Genomic DNA, 6,680 nt, shown 5'->3' with positions numbered 1-6,680 from the left:
ATAATATAACAAATGTTTAAACTGAGAAATTTTACAATTTTATGCACAAAATTAGCTCATTTCAAATTTGATGCCTGCTACAGGTCTCAAAATAGTTGGGACAGGGGCATGTTTACCATGGTGTAGCATCTCCTCTTCCTTTTAAAACTGTTTGAAGACGTCTGGGCATCGAGGTTATGAGTTTTGGTGTTGGAATTTGGTCCCATTCTTGCCTGATATAGGTTTCCAGCTGCTGAAGAGTTTGTGGTCGTCTTTGACGTATTTTTCATTTAATGATGCGCCAAATGTTCTCTATAGGTAAAAGGTCTGGACTGCCGGCAGGCCAATTCAGCACCCGGACTCTTCTACTACGAAGCCATGCTGTTGTAATAGCTGCAGTATGTGGTTTTGCATTGTCCTGCTGAAATACACGTCATCTGGAGGGGAGCATATGTTGCTCTAAAACCTCTATATACCCTTCAGCATTCATAGTGCCTTCCAAAACATGTAAGCTGCCCATACCGTATGCACTTATACAATAGGCTGTCCTACCCATACCATCAGAGATGCTTGCTTTTGAACTGAACGCTGATGACATGCTGGAAGGTCTCCCTCCTCTTTAGCCCGGAGGACACGGCGTTGGTCATTTCCGACAAGAATGTCAAATTTGGACTCGTCTGACCATAGAACACTTTTCCACTTTGAAACGATCCATTTTAAATGAGAACAACGGTGCTTCTGGACCATTTTTCACATATGGCTTCCTTTTTGCATGATAAAGCTTTAGTTGGCATCTGCAGATGGCACAGTGTTTGTGTTTACCGACAGTGGTTTCTGGAAGTATTCCTGGGCCCATTTAGTAATGTCAATGACAGAATCATGCCGATGAGTGAGTGTCGTCTGAGGGCCCAAAGACCACGGGCATCCAACAAAGACCTTTGCAATTTGACATTGAGGAACGTTGTTTTTAAAGTATTCCACAATCTTTTTACACACTCTTTCACAGATTGGAGAGCCTCTGCCCATCTTTACTTCTGAGAGACTCTGCCTCTCTAAGACAACCCTTTTATAGCTAATCATGTTGCAGACCTGATGTCAATTAACTTAATTAGTTGCTAGATGTTCTCCTAACTGAATCTTTTCAAAAGTTCTTGCTTTTTCAGCCCTTTGTTGCCCGTACCAACTTTTTTTGAGACCTGTAGCAGGCATCAAATTTAAAATGAGCTCATTTAGTGGATAAAAGTGTAAAATTTATCCGTTTATGTTCTAATGTGAATAAACTATTGGCTCATGTGATTTGAAAGTCTTTTAGTTTTCATTTTATTGAAATTTAACATGTAAATGACACAACAACATGTTCCATTTAGCTCCTGCAGACCAAGTAAGAATGGAAGGCATTATTGTAATATTATGCACTTTGTACTGTAATGATTTTTTCTCCAGTGATTGAGACATGAGGTAATCTGACAGCGTTGCATTCAACCCTTGACCGACGCCGTCTCTTATCGTGTCGCTGGCTAGCCTCTGGTCTGCCTTTGCACGTTCATGTTGTTTTGGAGGAGGTGTGGCTTTGGAGACTGATTATTCAGGAAGGTTGAGATCTTATGCTTTCAAAGATAGCTTACTATCACCTTCCAGCTAGTGGTTGAAATGGGAACTGCAGTCCAAATTCAAAATATTCGAGAGTGTTATTTCTCCTGCCCGTCCTCCTCAGACTCAACGCTCATGCTGGTTGCCAGATGCAAGTGAAACTGAAAATGTTAGCCAATGAGCCTTACAGTGTAAGGTGATGAGTTGTTTTATCAGTGTTTAATATGTACTTGTTCATAGACCAGAGTAGTACTGTCAAAAGTATTGACTGCAATACCATTCGGTACTGGAATTTTAAAAACGTCCATTTCCCGCTAAGAATTGAGAGTAATACAAATGTAATAATAACTTTTCAGTTTACTAATTTTATTTGAAGAAACCGACTGCGCTTAAATTGCCCAGCTGTCATTTGTTTCTAAACTAATATTTATAATTTTTAAGTAAAGTGAGCATAAGGGTATTAAGAACTATTTTGCTTAAGTACATGAAGAAAAATCTACTGATTTATGCAAAGTCATTAAAAGAACCAGTTCAACTCAAATCTCTTGCAGATAACAGCAGCGCACGTACATGTGTGATTCAGATTATCGATTATTTGAAGTCACCATATTGCGATCAGTGGTTGCTTTATTTGAGCTCTTGAACCTTGACTTTTTAAAGTTAGCTTTTATTTGGTTGATTTAATTAACTGTATTACTTAAGTACAGTTTTTTAAAGCAAGAAAATCCAAAATAATCTGTGATCAGATGAGACTGATGTTTGTGATGTCAAAACCATCATGATCTAGTCTAGATCACAGATCTTACCCAATGTTTAATCTGTTGTTAAATATATGATATGTTAATACACTTAAATTGCACCACTGATACTACAGCAATCAAATGTTGTGAAACGGTTCTAAGCACAATATACACAAATAAATGTATTAAGCTACAGCAGAACTTATACACACACAGACATCAACAATCAGCGTATGAATCTCAAAAATCAAAAATGATTAAAAAAATATATAACAAATAAAAAAACCGGTTCAACTCTGAACATCACAAAACAGTTTACTGAAAAGTCACAACCAAAACAACAACAAAATAAAAGCAAATAAAGAAAATGGTAAGAACATTCAGCTGCATAATTTATTCATGCTGCAATGCATGCTGGGAGTTTTGTATTGGCACCCAGCATGCTTTGAGGCATGAATTGTTTTTTAATTATTGATAGTCCCCATTGTTGAGGTTCATGTGCTGATTCTGTGTTTGTCTAAATTGTGCTGTAGCTCTAGAGGCTTTGTGCATAAGATGTATTTAAATTCCTTTATAATATTTTGTCAACTTATCTTGTAGAGTAATATTACTATCATAAATACTATGAAATGAACTACAAATCACCCATATTTGATCATACTAGCTGAAATCAGTGAATCGGGTTATTAATCGATGATGATCTTCAGCAATCAATCAAAACTACTTAATAATCATTTCTCTTGACTTTTCTTGTCATAATAAATATGCTTCATAAACACAGTTATGACAGCCAAATAAAAACTAACATTAGAGCGTCAAGGGTCAAGAGCATAACTAAAGCAAACACCGATCACTAAAATGGTGAGGTCAAACAAAACATTTGAAATAATATATAAACCTCTGTCAATTTGTAGACATGACAGAAATGAAGTCAAACTGGTTAGTAATAAGTGGAGCTGGTAATGGTGTTTGTGGAGTTGTTTAATCATCCTCTGCTGTTTTATTTCAGTTGATTTCATTTAAGGCTGTGGTTTTATGTCAGTTGTAGTCTTGTTTCTTGTTCTTTCCTTCAGTGAGAGTGTTTGTTAACAGCAGGTGTTCATCAGTGTCTGAATTCACTCATATCAAAAAGCAGTGGAGTCATTCAGATTCCTGGGCACCACCATCTCTCAGGACCTGAAGTGGGATATTCACATTGAATCCATTGTCAGGAAGGCCCAACAGAGGTTGTACTTTCTTCGCCAGCTGAGGAAGTTCAACCTGCCACAGGACTTACTGAAACAGTTCTACTCTGCCATCATCGAATCCATCCTCTGCACCTCAATAACTGTCTGGTTCAGCTCAGCTATCAAATCTGACCTCAAAAGACTACGGAGGGTAGTCCGGACTGCTGAGCGAATCATTGGTACAACCCTCCCCACTCTCCAAGAACTGTACTCATCCAGAGTGAGCAAAAGGGCTGGCAAAATCACTCTGGATCCCTCACATCCAGCACACAACCTCTTTGAACTGTTACCGTCTGGTCGACGCTACAGAGCTCTGTGCACCAGAACGACCAGACACAGGAACAGTTTCTTCCCTCAGTCAATACATCTCATGAACACTCAATAAATAAACGTAGAACACACAACTAATACATTATCCATTCACCACACTCACTTATTTTATTTTTATTTTTATAATTTCTAATTTGCACATACTTGACCTGTATATACATAGTTGTCTATATTATATATTATATATTTTTTTGCTGCTTTGTACATTGGTTATTGGCTATTTCTTGTTATTTTGTTTTTATTACCTGTGTCCTGTCCTGTTACTGTCTTTCTGTTGCACTGTGGAGATTCTATCACTACAACAAATTCCTTGTATGTGTAAACATACTTGGCCAATAAAGCTAATTCTGATTCTGATATGTTCTCAATCACTCAGTCTAGTGGACTATACAGTGAACTAATGTAGGGACTAGTGAATGAGGGTTTATGGTGTGGTTTCAGACAGTCTATGAGTTTCAACTCATGTATATTCCTTACTTTATTTACTGTATAAAGTAAGGAAACTTACTGTTAATCATTTAACAGGTTTTTACTGTGACATTTTTACAGTCTTTTACTGTTAAAATCACGATCATTTTTTACAGTGTGGACATGCGCATACAACAGCCATTGTAAGTCAGCAAGACCCCAAGTGTGGCACAGGGCCTAAGCTCAGTTTCATCCAGCATGCATTCAAGTTGAATCGTACTACAAGCAAACTTGGCATTGAATGTGACACACAATGTGTATGTCATCCTTCAAATATTAGATTTCTTAGACAAGGGGTGTCAAATTCTGCTCTTGAAGGGCCACTGTTCTGCAGAGTTTAACTCCAGTCTTAATTAAACACAGTTAAACCAGCTTATCAAGGTCTTCAGTATTATTCTGAAAATGATTCAAAATGCAGCAGCACGTCTTTGCATCTCTCTGCACTGTCTACCAGTTGTGGCACGCATCAAGTCATTGGTGCTTGCCTACAGAACAACCACGGGCTCCGCACCCTCCTACCTCCGCTCTCTCCTAAGCATCTACATCCCCTCCAGAAGCCTGTGGTCGGTAAACAAGCGGCAGCTCGTCCCATTGCAGAGAGGCACAAAATCACTCTCCAGGACATTCTTTTTCACCGTACCCTGTTGGTGGAATTACCTACCTGGCTCCAAATTCTATGCCTTCATTATTTCCGTATAACAGGCACTTCTTGTGTTTATTGCCATCTTATAGTAAATCACTTGTAAATCCTCAATTGTAAGTCGCTTTGGATAAAAGCATCTGCCAAATGAATAAATGTAAATGTAATGTAATGTTAATGTACTAGAAACTTCCAGGCAAGTGTGTTGTGGTAGATTAGAGCTAAACTCTGCAGGACTTAAACTCTATCCCTCCAGGAGCAAGATTGGACACCCCTGACCTAGACAGATGACTGTAGCTCAACTTCACAAAACATGCTGTTGCTCATTTAGAACTCTGCATGCTAATATAAGTATAAGCCCAAAGAATACTTTGTACCGTCTCACAGACAATGTGTCTGACATATTTTTTGGCATCAGCATAGTCTGTTGATATCCATGCAGACCAATTAATCTAGCCAAGTAAACTCTGAGAAAAAAAAGTCAAGTAACTAAATACCTTCAACAGGTATTTAGTTACTTGACACTACAGCTCTGATTTTTAAAGGAAACTTTATCTTTCCATCGAATACTGGGGTTTGTTTCTGCAACACTAACACAACACATATGTAATGAGACCACACACTTGCAATGCACTGGCCAAGCCTTAATGACTGCTGTCGCATACTTGTGTAGAGTGTTTTTGATTTTAGTTTGAGTGTGAAATATATTACTGGTGAGTCATCTATGTTCTGTTAGTGTCTGGGAGTTCATAGATGAACTGGATGTCATGTGGACAGGTGGGAGAAAGTGGCAACTTGATTCAACTTGATGTGGCAGCTTGGGAGTGCTGTTTGATGAAGGATTGAAAGTGCCATAGTTAATGCCATTGGGATTGTCTTGACGTTTATTCTGGCAGTCAGTGCAGTTGAGGTATAACATAATAGAGTTTGCAGTGGTCAAACATTAGTTGTTTTGAGGCATTGAGGGAATGTGGCAGATACACATGAAGAGGGAATAGAGCTTGTACAAGAGGTCAGTTTACTGAATCTGCTTACGTTGTAGAGCATGAATTAGCAGAACCCAAGAGGTTTCTTTTACTGAGCATTTAGTCAAGTGGAGTTCAGGTTGGATGTTATCTGCAGAGACTGGAGTAAAAAAGCTGAGGCAAAACAGTAGACAATTCTTATGATATCAGAAGCAGGGACCAAAATTAAGGTTTGACAAATCAAAATTAGCTTCAGTAAGAAAAGTTGGCTAAAACATCTGTTGTAAGCTGTTTGGATAAAAGCAACTGGCAAATAAATAACTTAAATGTCATTAAAATACAACCTGAATTCTGGAAATGTTGGGACGTTTTTAAAATTTGAATAAAATTAAAGCTAAAAGACTTTCAAATCACATGGGCCAATAGAACATAGAGAACATAAATGTTTAATCTGATAAATTTAAAAATGTTATGCACAAAATGAGCTCATTTCAAATTTGATCCCTGCTACAGGTCTCAAAAAAGTTGGCATGGGGGCAAGAAATTTTGAAAAGATTCTGCTGGGAGAACATCTAGCAACTAATTAAGTTAATTGACATCAGGCTCTCCAATCTGTGAAAGAGTGCGTAAAAAGATTGGGAAATACTTTAAAAACAACATTCCTCAACGTCAAATTGCAAAGGCTTTGCAAATCTCATCATCTACAGTGTATAACATCATCAAAAGATTCAGAGAAACTGGA

Source organism: Barbus barbus (assembly GCF_936440315.1).
Source record: "Barbus barbus genome assembly, chromosome: 26".
Classification (NCBI taxonomy): Eukaryota; Metazoa; Chordata; class Actinopteri; order Cypriniformes; family Cyprinidae; genus Barbus; species Barbus barbus.
The sequence above is the reverse complement of the archived record's forward strand: the minus strand, read 5'-3'. Positions refer to the sequence as shown.